General features: G+C 45.5%; 1 long non-coding RNA gene across 2 annotated transcripts; it reads left to right on the top strand.

Annotated features, from left to right (window-relative positions):
• Window positions 1-1,807: 1,807 nt before the first annotated feature.
• On the top strand, window positions 1,808-11,750 carry LOC133503533 (uncharacterized). Of its 2 annotated transcripts, none has more exons than XR_009795757.1 (3): window positions 1,808-2,001; window positions 8,448-8,535; window positions 11,600-11,750. It is a non-coding gene; the product is annotated as an uncharacterized LOC133503533 (long non-coding RNA). The 2 variants fall into 2 exon arrangements; XR_009795756.1 differs by lacking the exon at window positions 1,808-2,001 and adding an exon at window positions 6,087-6,156.
• The last annotated feature ends 278 nt before the right edge of the window (window positions 11,751-12,028 follow it).

Raw genomic sequence — 12,028 nt, 5'->3', positions numbered from 1 at the left:
TTGCTTTTACACTTGTGGGACGCCATTGTTGGCGCAAACTCCGCCAAGCATCCGTTCAACGACCGCGCGAGTCTGAATGATTAATTGATGCATCGATCCGGTCGCAAAACTTTCGTCCACCTCTGGAGTCTCCCCGGAAAGCTCCTTTCGTCGGTTACCTCCTCGCCGGGATTGTCGGAGTCTCCAAATAAGCTCCGCTGGCCTCGGCCTCCATCTTGTTCCTCTTCCATTTGGGCTGGGCACACGGGACCGCGGGGTCCTGGGGTTCTGGGGCGCGCAGCCCGGACTCGCTTGCCCCGGCCTCCTTCGGGACTCTCGGGATCCTTTTAGCTTCTTCTTCTTTATCTGGTTCTTCTCTCAGATAGAACTGCCAAGGACCCAGTGAGCTACCCCCCCCCCCCCCACAGACCCCAGACCCAGACCTCGCTTCCCTCCCTGCCGGAGGTAAAATCTATAGCGAGTGTTTGATGGAGGCCTTGAAATGAACGCTTTTAAGGAGGTTACGGGCGCTCCGGGTGGACCCGAATGTGTCTGGATGGGGTGGGGGAATTTTTTTTTTTTTTGGGGGGGGGGGGGGGAGACCAGTTCCTCGCGGGAACGAAATACAGTAGTGACCCGAAGACACCTGGATTGTGGATCTTGATGCTTTCCTGCAGGAGAGCAGCTCGTGCTAGACGTCGGTTCAGCGATAGGGGGCAGCAGAGAATCGCTTTTGGAACCCAGGTGGTGAGAAGAGAAAGTTCCAGACTGGCAGACTTCCCGCTGACAAGACAAAAACAAGTTCAGGGTGAGGTTTTAAACAGGGGTTAGGGTTCCGAAGCTGGACTCGAAGCCAGGGGTTGAGTTTCAAGGATTTGCGCATTTAAATGAGGCGGATTTAAAAGATCGGGATTCAAATTAGGGTTTCCAGACACAGTTTGGATTTTTCAAAAGGCCTCGGGATCCAAAGTAGGGATTCAGACCAAGGATAGTGTTTCAGATACTTTCAAGTTAGGTTTTAAAAAAAGTAGGTCTTTAAAACAAGGGTAGGCCTACAAGATCTGATTAAAAATGAAGATTTGAAGCCCGGATTAGTTTTGCAAATTAGAGATTTAAACCAGGATTAGGGTTTCAATTATGGGGATGATATCGGAGTTTGAATCTAGGGTTGGGGTTTCAATTTGGGCTTTGGACTTCAACCATCCAAATCAAGTTTCAACTTTGGAAGATAGGAATTGAAATTTGGATTTAAAACCTGGTTTAGGGCTCCAAATGAAGGTTTCAGGCCAGGTTTCAAGATTTCTTGGCCAGAGTCGATTTTGAAGACTGGGTAAACCCGGATAGTCTCCGGCATTCCTGCGACCCTTGTGAGGATAAGTGGCTCAGATATAAGATGGATGGGTTAAAATAAGGGTTCCAAGTCAGGGTTCTACTTTCGACACGGTTCTTTTCCTTTCGGCTTGTTTGGTACAGTTTTTACGCCGGATCCCCTTCCTGACGTGACCCCTCTGCATTTCAGCCGGGTAGTCCCAGGCGGTCTCCCATCCAAGTACTAACCAGGACCAAACCCGCTTAGCGTCTGAGATCTGACAAGATCGGGCGCTAACCCGTTCGCGAGGCTTCAAAATAAGATTATAGGCCAGGGTAGAGGTTTAAAAACTGATTTAGAGCTTCTAGCAAAGGTTCGGGGTTTGAATTTATGTTTTCCATACAGGGCTGGTTGGGAATTTTAAGGTTTCAAGCCAACATGACGAACTGATGTGATGCCAGCGGTCGGGTTTCCAGCACTCTTTGAACGCAACACGTGACCAATCGACAGAAAGCAACATGGCCGCCGCCAAACCTGTGACCTTTTCACCCCCGAAGCCGAAGTGGCGCGTGGACCCCTCGGTGGCGTTCCCGGGCGGCGGCGATGCATTCGCACGTCTCGGGCGCGGCTTTTGCGTCCGCTCTCCGAGGGGCCGCCGTCGAGCACTTTGGCGGCGTCGCGATTGTCAAAACGCCGCCACCCAGCACACGCAGGTGAGCGGCGGTTCTCCGGGGAGGGACCGGTCGCAACCCGGAACGTCCATCAGAGGGGTCTCGCGGGCGCACGCGCACACACTTGGGGGAATGCTTGATGGATTGTCTGTGTTTGTGTTTGTGTGCGAGAGGACGAACGCGCTGAAATATTAACGCCGTGCAATATTGATGCGAGCGCATGTGAGAACGGTCAAACACACAAATGGCAAACAAAAGCGCACGCACGCACGCCGAGAGAGAAAAGGAGGCCAATTAATATTTCAGCGGCGGTCCGATTAAACGCGGGGAATTAAAGGCCTTGGAGGAGGTCGACGCATCCCCGGGAACGCCGTCCTATCGATCGCCGCCTTTGAAGGGGGGAAAATGGCGGCCGGCGCGGGGATTTCCCGCGCTCCGCGCTAATGAATGCGCGCCCGCTGCTAAATTAGCCCCCGGAGGAGCCGCGGGTTCCGTCGGCGCGTTTACGCGAGTCAAACGGGAGAATTACAAGTAGAATTGCGTCCACGTGGCGGGGGAAATATTCACGAGTGCCCGAGTCGCCCTTTGTACCGCGATATCCTCTGCAGTACTCCAATCGACTTAAAAAACTGCATCTGTGCAGTATTAAGGCTTGCGGATATTTTCCATATTTGCAGCATCGCGACTCACTAATAAGAATAATACATTTTTGGTTAAAAAAAAAGCCTCTGACAACAGATGCGTCGCATATTTTCAAACGCGATTTCAAATGAGTTTCAAGGCTCAACACGACGTCCGCTAGCCGGAGGCTGAATTGCACGGTTTTTGTTTGTGGAGTCAACTACAGTGCCGTATTGGCTCAAGCGTGAGCCAGCGAATATTAATAATAATGCGTAATATTTTCCATGTCGAACTCGGTACACCTCAGTACTGTATGGGAAAAAAAACCTTAAAAATGAATACCGTAATTTTCCGTAATTTTTTCACATGCTTTCAAACCTGCAGTTTATGCGGTGATGCGGCGCTAGCGTTAGCGCACCTGGTTCTAAGCCTCGGTGCACAGAAAGAGTTTAACGCTAGCGCGGCGACACTTTCAAGGCTGTGGTTTGTGCGGTGATGCGGCTAATTTGTGCATTTTTTCTAACGGCCGCAAGGGGGCACTCGAGCGGAAAAGGTAAGAATGAGACCGGGGGAACATATGTGCCGAGGAAGTGACTTTTACCGGCCCTGTTAGCGCTGGGCTAGCGTGTTACTGGGGTGTCTCAGTGATAGGGTTAACGGTAAGTTTTATTTTAACCAGCCCTCTTAGCCTTAGCGCGGTGTCAGTTCTAGCTTTAGCGCTAACCTCTTTCTATGTACCGTCTTTGTAAGTATCTCGATTTTCAATGTGGGCACTTGCGGCTTTTACACAGCTGCGTATGTACCAAATGGCATTTCCTTTACAAGTGTACATGGTGAGGCTTATAACCAGGTGCCCTGTTAGCGCTGTGCTAGCGTTAGTTGTTCTAGCGTGTTGCTGCTGTGCTACTGGCGTGTCTCAGTGATATTTACCGGTAAGTTTTATTTGAACTAGCCCTCTTAGCGTAAGCGCTAAACTCTTTCTGTATACCGTCTTTGTAAATATCTCGTGTTTGAATGTGGGCACTTGCGGCATATGTATGTACCAAATGGTATTTCCTTTACAAATGTACATGGTGAGGCTTATAACAAGGTGCCCTGTTAGCGCTACGCTAGCGTTAGCGCTGTTCTAGCATGTTGCTGCTGTGCTACTGGCGTGTCTCCGGTCAGTTTTCTTTTAACCGGCCCTTCTAGTGTTAGCGTTAGCGCCAGGCTAGCGCTGCGCTAGCGTTAAACTCTGTGTGCCGTCTTTCTTTGTACATATCTCGTGTTTCAATGTGGGTATCAATGTGGGCACTTGCGGCTTTGACACAGCTGCGGCGTATCTATGTACCAAACGGTATTTCCTTTACAAATGTACTCGGCGAGGCCTGTCACCAGGTGCGCTCTGTAGGCCGGGAATTACGGTATTTGTAATTTTTTTTTTCCACATTGTCCACGACTCACCAAACTGTGTTCCGCCAGTGGAGAATTACTGTCCTAAGGTACGCCACGTAGTACTGTTTGATTTTATGTAGCAATGTATCCTATATAGCACGCTATCCGTAGTACTCCTTTTAGTTGTGTCTTGTAAATATTACTGCATCCCATTCTCGCGGCACATAACTTCTTCTTCCACTTGATGTACCGTCCACGTATCGGTGTATCCTACGATCGCCTTGAAAGCCCCTTTTAGCGGCGGCGCTTTTTGGCTTTTAGCGGTCTTCGGGTTATTCTGGTCATTTTGCTCGCGTGACGCGTCGAAAGGCCGCAGCGCGGCCGAGCTTGTCGGCTCCTTTTCCCCTCCGTTTGCCTTCTGAATTTGTGATGGGCGCGCTCTCACGCTGAAGTAAAGAGGTTGAAGCCGCGGACGATCCGCGCGAGTCAGCCGCTAAGCGCGGGCGTCGATGGCCGTCTTGATGCCCGGACGCGCTACATCGCGTCTCGGCTTGTTAACAGCGTGTATGTTAATGACTCCACTTAGGAGATGATCGATGTTGTCGGCGCTTTGAAGGCGGCGCCGCCGCCGATCGATACGCGATATCGCTCACTTTGAGGGGCGGTCACGTGGCTAGCGCGCACACCCTGGAGCGCGTTAGCGCTTCCTCAAGACGCTGAAAATATACAAGCGCTATATCAACTGGCGTAGGATACGGAAGACTATTTAGGATGAAAACTACGATACGATGATATGAAAAATTATAGGATACAATACGAGATAGGATATAGGACTACATGTAGTACTTCATAGGACAGAATACAAAGGATACAGATGACTAGTATACAACGCTATGGACTGTATCCTATGTACTTTGGATACAATCACACAGAGGATCAAGTACTACATCCTACGTACAGATGAGTACACTAGTTAGTATTCAATCTTAAGTAGTCGTGCATCCTAGTAATGCAAAGTGATGCGGTTTGGGCGATACACAGCCAGAAATTTGTCTTTGTTTTATGTTTGGTTTGACAGGAAAAAAAATGTAATAGAAGCACACACGCTTATCCTCACACGTGCCCACCGTCTGTCTTTGGTATAGTAGCGTTGTATTATTTGTATTGAATGATATCTCATTATGTCCTAAATCCCAAATTAAAATTGTTTATTGCTAATAGAATTAGCCCAATGACAGCTTAGCAAATCGATGGTAAAGTTGGGGTTTTTGTACATGCGAGGTAAGTTAGCTACTGTGCTAACTAATAAGGAGCAAATATAATAAAAAGGAAAACTTCATTATCAATGTTTGTTTTTCTTTCCGGTTATATGGTCACAGTGACAGACTACAATATGGTTGAGAACTGATAAAATATGAAAAATTAAAAAAAAAAAAAAAAAAAGCTTAATTTTTTTTCAACTTCCTATAGCTAGCCAAAATGTTTTTGGAGCGACACACCCAGAGCATTATCACAAAGCGGAAATATTTAAAATATGTCTGTGAAAAAATTACAAGACATACAAACAAACCCCGGTCAGGCCAATGGTTCTCAACGTGTGGTACGTGGGCACCCTCAAGTGGTAAGTGAATGAATCACTCAATTAAATATTCAAACTGCGCATAAAGTTACTTTTATTATATTTTGTAAAGTGCATTTGTTAAGTACAGTTGTGTTTGAGTTATTTTTTAAGTACAAGACCTTTGCATTTAATCTTTTAGAACTGAATTTTTTCTACATTTATCCATGTAGAATTTTTAGTAAGCATTAAAATAACATATTAAAAATGATCATTTAATATTTAAAAATATATTTAATGTTTTTAAAATATTTCTGTTATTTAAGAAAATATATGTGGAGTTTTAATTTCATAACTGCATAATGTTACAGTAATATTAAATACCGTAATTTCCGGCCACAAGCTGCAACTTTTTTCACACGCTTTCAACCTTGCGGTTTATGCGGTGATGTGGCTAATTTGTGCATTTTTTTTTTTTCTAACGGCCGCAAGGGGGCGCTCGAGCGGAAAAGGTAAGAGTGAGACCGGTGCAATATATGCGCTGAGGAAGTGACTCTTGTGAAACCTGTTAGTGCTGCGCTAGCGTTAGCGCTGTGCTAGCGTGTTGCTGCGGTGTTACTGGCGTGTCTCAGCGATATTAACCGGTAAGTTTTATTTTAACTGGCCCTGTTAGCGCTAGCGTTAGCGTTGAACTCTTTCTGTGTACCGTCTTTGCAACGTGTATGTACCAAATGGTATTTCCTTTACAAATGTACTCAGTGAGGCTTGTAACCAGGTGCCCTCCGTAGGCCAGGAATTAAGGGGTAAAACATAAAAAAGGGAAAGTTTTTCCTCGTTTTGGATGAAAACAGTAGTAGGCCCTACCTGCTATGCTTCTTCTTCTTCTTCTTCTTTTCCTTTCGGCTTGTCCCGATTACCTCATCTGTCAGCCCATCCCTTACTACCGCAAACAGGAAGGGGCTCGGAGCGGATCCCTGATGCAATCCCGCCTCCTCCTTAAACTCTTCCTACACACCTACGGCACATCTCACCGCTGTTCTGCTAGCTACCTGCTATGCTATTTTATTTAAATATGTTGATGATTGTGGTAGTACTTTGAGAGCAAATTCTTTTCGGAAATGACACTCGACGTGAGCTATTTGGTGTTTCAAAGGATTCTTTCTCAGGACGAGTGAAATTTCCAGAAAACGCGCACGTTTCCGCCTTTTGTGCAAAATGTCCTCCAATTGGGGCGTCGATGATTTCTGATCCTTCAGCGTTTGTGTATTTGTTGAGGATGAGGCCGGCTCAATATTGCATGAAGTCATTGATTGTGTATTTACGGCGTAATCAAAGTAATTAAAGGCCACGTGAATGTTTCAGCGCTACCTCGCTTCTCTCGGCGCCAGGAAATATTTCCCGCTCGTCCCGGATGAATTTTTCATGCGCCACTTTTGAGGAAGATGAAAGGCCGAGATGAGATGGCGGCCATGCTAGCTCACGTGCTAGTTTGGATGCTAGCTAGCACACAGAAGTGGGAAAAATGCAGTACTCCGTATTCAAATGGGAGCGCAGATACTTGTGTAAAAAAAAAAAAAAAAAAAAAAAACGCGAGTTATGATTTTCAAGACAGGGGTTAAGGTTTCACACCAGGGTTTGAAGCCCAGGGGTCAAGGTTCAAGTTTGGGTTTCAAAGTAGACTTTCAAGGCCAACAAGGATTGGAGCACAGGTTCTCTGAAACCTCTGATGTGGATTTGAAGGCGTCTCATCCCCATCGCGAGCCACCAGGAGTCATCAGAAGGCCCCCAACCCCCCCCCCCCTCGACCCCCGACCCCACCCGCCAGTCCCCGGGAGGCCCCCGCAAACATCAAAAAGCAACGGTTCAACATTTCACCGGGGAACAAGATGAGGCCGCAGCAGGGCGTCGTTGGCTGTCCCGTGCGGACCCGCGCCATCGCCTCGCCTCGAGGGGGGGGGGGGGGAGGTTCCCCACCGCTGTGATCAGGGGCCGCTGCCCATTCTCTTTGAAATGCCAATGTGCTCATTTTCATTTTCATTGACGCCCAAGCAAGGAGGACGTCCCTGGTGGCGCCAAGATGGACGCCACGGGCTCGTCGGTGCGCCACTAACACGGCCACAATAGGACTCGTCTGATTAATAAATAAATAAATAAATGGAACTAATCTGTAAAAAAAAGAATTTTGGAATGAAAAAAATAATCCTGAAAGCTCCCCAAATTTTTCGCAAACTAGCTTTTTGTTCAATACGCAAGATGTTTGTCCGGAAAATGTGATATTTGTCAATAATAATAATCGTAATTATATTTATAAATGCACTGTACACTCAATAAAAAAATCCTAAAGTGATACAATATGAAACGTAGGTATAAAAGTTTGGAGAAATATAATGTTTTTCTTTCTTGAAAAAGTTAGGGCTCAATCTTGATTAAAAAAAAAAAAAGACTTTGGGAGATTTCTTATTTTTTTTTCCATAAATATTTTTTTGCTGTCAAAACTTAAAAATGTTTTCTTCCTTTTTTGAAGGTTAGGAGTGGAAAACCGTTCCACTTTTTTCTCTCACAATAATATTTTTTTATCTTGACAGTTTATTGAAAAACAAAATCAGACTTTTTCATTTGACAATTGAAAAATGTTCCTTTTTTTCCAGAATGGATACTTTTTTTAATGGAAAAAAGTAAGATGACATTTTTCTTTGAACAATATGATTTTTTCGTCTTTACAAAAAAAGCTTTTTCCCCCCCAAGTTTTTTTTTTTTTTTTTAAAATGAAGATGATCTGAATCCATCCATCTTGTGCAAGTGCACAAACAAACAAACAAACAAACAAACGAGCTGTTTGGGTGGGGTGGGGGGGGGGACGTGATGGTGTGCGTGTGGCTGTGTTGTCACGTGGGGTGGGGGTGCATGTTTCACATGTGATTTGCAATTCCGACAGATTTGCTGATCAAACGACTTCTTCCAATCTGGCAGCTGTTCAAAGGCGACAAATGTCATGTGACCCAGCCCAACGCAGCTAACGACAGGTAAGCCCCCCCAAGACCCCCCCCCCCCCGCCCATCTCCTCCGCCGCTACCGAACAAGCATTTGTTTGCTTTAGGGTGTGTATTTATTTGATTCTGCACGCGAGTAAAGGTACACATGTTGGGTGGGGGGGTCACACGTTGCCTTCCTTACGTTCAATCGGTTGGGTTTTCAAATGAAAAAAAAAAAATCACAAAAATCACAAAAATCTACCACTTCACTGTTGCGGTATGATGACTCTGTTTCTCAATTTTTAAATAATAATTTCTTGATTGTGGAAGAAAACCACAGGAGCAAATCGTAATTTAAAAAAAATATATATACTTTCATTTTTGGGGGGAAATCGAACTTTTAAAATCTGAGTTTCAGGAAAAAGAATTTGTAGTGTTTTAAAAATGATTTTTTAATATAATCCGAATAATTTATTTATTTTATTTTTATGTATTTATTTATTGGCGAGTATCTCAACAACACACAAGGGCAGACAACCTTGGGGTGCATGAGGTGGCAGTTTGGTACTTCGCATAGTTCTAGAGACCTGCTGAAGGTCTTTGAGGCAGGATGGGGACCAGCCACTCACATTTGAAAAACGTACGGGTGTGGTCCACCAGTCATGCCCGCAGATATAAAGTTGCGGGTGTGTGTTCTGTTTGTAATTATGCGTGTTTCCCTTTAAGAGCGGAGGGGGGAGGTGTCTGGTAAACTAGGAAGTAGAAGTCTCCTGAGCAGCAGACTCGCGTCGCGTTTGCGGAAGGTCGACGCAAAAGTTGGATTGGTCGCAGGAGCGGAAGAGTCCCTTACAAAGCTGGAGTAAAAGCCTTTCAGGTCAGGCGCCAGCCGACTATTGCTGCCCCCTGGTGGTTTGGAGTCACTGGCGCAAAACTGTTCTTCCATCTTTGCTGCATTAACCCTCTTAATTTCTTCAGTCTTCTGGTTTCTCCGCTACCATACGCGACCTCTTTAGCCGGGCCGAGCCAACCGCGGCTCGTTGTTCTTGAATGTGCGAAAAGTTTTTGTCGGTACACAGAAAGCGACGTATGGTGTAACATCGTCAAGGCTGCCGTCGGATTTTTCAAAGGGACTCGAATCTGTGGAGTCGAAAAAGCTTCTCATTTTGGTCCACTTTTTAACTGATTTTAATCACAAAATCATCTTTTTCCAGGCCAAATTTTATTGCTTTCCTTTTAAAAAAAATTCAGGAAAATGATCAAAAACCACCCAAACTTTTTGGGAATTAAAAAAACATTTTTAAAAAATTATTAGACTTGTTTTTTTTTCCAAGACAGGACACGACTCGATTCTCCCCCCCCAAAACTCGTCGCTGCAAAGTTTAGCACACGTCGCCACGTTATCTCCAGCTGTCCCAGTTGCCGGCGCGGAGCAACCTTTGAACGCGTTTTCCCAGAAGGCATTGCGCGACCTTCAGCGGGCGTCGGCCCCGCAAACGAGCGCGGGCGCCACTTTTGTAGTCATCATGTGCTCGGAGGGGCCCATGAAATATTCAAAAAGATAACCCCCGCCCGGCTGCAACCGCAACCCTTTCCATTGATGTTGTGGCGGTCCGGTCCGGAGTCCGCGCCCCCCCCCCCCTCCTCTACCGATCCGAGGCGGGGGGGGGGGGGGGGGGTGGGTCGCGCACGTGCTGTCAATTCATGTCCAATGGCGAGGTCGTGCATTATACACCAGTAAGCCGAGCAGTTTGTTTTATTCACAAGACAGTCGTGATGGTGGTGGTGGTGTGGGTGGGGGGGGGGGGGGGCAGCGGGGGTTGGTAGTAGTGGGGTGTAAGGGGGGGGGTGGTGGGGGAGACTGAGATGGGAATTGGCAATACGGTAGCAGTCCGAGAAAACAGGTAGAAATAAACTATGTATAAAAGCGGCGCTAAGCTACAGCCTGGGGCCAAGCTCGGCGGGCTAGCATACCCCCCCCCCCCCCGCCCCTTTCCCGCCGCCCTCGCCCGAAGACTCTCAATCAATTCTTGGCTTGGCACTCGACAAATGTTTATTTTTGCCCGGCTCAACGCGATGACACGTCGCTTTTCGACGCTTTGCTCCACTTTTCCTTCCGCGGTTGTGATTCCGACGCCTCGGCAGGCGGGCGAAGGCCTTTTTCTGCGCTCAAAATATGGAACGTCAAAACACGTCGCGCGCGAGCCGAGCAGAACGCGTCATTTCACTTCGCTTCGACGTGTCGGCCCGATCAGCTGTGGATGATTTCAACTTTTTCTTTTTTTTTTGGTCCAAAACTAACTTTTGGGGTGAAAATATCAGTTTTTCTCCCTAAGGATTAACAACCCTTCCCCCTCCAAAAATGATTTTATTTTGATTTTTATTGAAAAAAGCAGCCTGGAAAAAATATGTTCAGAAAAAGTTTTCTCAACTCTGTTTTTTCAACAAATTGATTTTTGCTCAAAGGATTTTTTTTTTCCAGTGTACAACATTTTCCTCCCTAAAAATATATTTATTTTGCATTTTGTCAAAATCCCTTTATTTTCATACCACACATTATCTGCAAATATTACCACTTTCTTCATAAAGTTTTACAAAATGCAATGACAAAACTACCCCCCCCTCAAAAAACACCCCAAAAAAACCCAGCACTATCCCCCAAAATTAAGATTTACTGGCAATGTATGATTATTTTTGTTTTGTGGGATTAAAATTATGACTTTTTCACAACTTCTTTTCTAATCCCCAAAATACTGGTACTTTATCTTAAAAAAACAAAAAACAAAAACAAAACACTTTACTGGGGAAATTTAGAATGTTATTTATTATTATTTTTTAAATCGATGAAATGAATTTAAATCTTAAACTCGAGCTTTTGGACTGGGCTAGTTTGCATCATAAACGGCTGGCTGCGAACATATTAAGACCACGCCCCCCCCCCTTCATTAAAACAACTAAAACGTGAAATTAATGTCCTGTAAAAATATAAAAAGCGAGGGCCCAGTCGTTCCCACAATTCTGATGACAGCGTAGAAGGGCTAACCAGCTAAGATGCTAACATATTTCCTGTCCGTCCCATCATGCCGCGGGAAACTCCTCCCCCTTCTCTCTTTTGCAGCGGCGCCATTTTGTTCCCTTCTCGGTGGGAAATGGCGGGAGTCCCAACTCGATCCGGAATGTGAGCGCGGGCCCTGAGACGCACCATCTTTTCAGAAAACACAATGAAATGCAGTCATTTGAATTATGAAAACTTTGAATTACATTTTTTTTAATTTTACACCATGCCTTAAAAATTGCCCGATGTGCAAAAAAATAAACCCATCACTCTTCTTCTTAACATTCCCTGATTTCTTCATTCCCACAATGTCGCCCAAAGCCTCACGTGATCCTTGAGAAATATGTATGACATTTTGAAAATATTTCAGTGCCGAAAAAAACCCCTGTGATGACTTTTAAAAAACATTCCACCATGTGAAAAAATATTCACAATGTCTAAAAAAAATATGTATATATTCTCCTGCAATGCGGATGCAGTGATTTATCAGCA

Source organism: Syngnathoides biaculeatus, chromosome 7, assembly GCF_019802595.1.
Source record: "Syngnathoides biaculeatus isolate LvHL_M chromosome 7, ASM1980259v1, whole genome shotgun sequence".
NCBI classification, from domain to species: domain Eukaryota; kingdom Metazoa; phylum Chordata; class Actinopteri; order Syngnathiformes; family Syngnathidae; genus Syngnathoides; species Syngnathoides biaculeatus.
The sequence above is the reverse complement of the archived record's forward strand: the minus strand, read 5'-3'. Positions and strand labels throughout refer to the sequence as shown.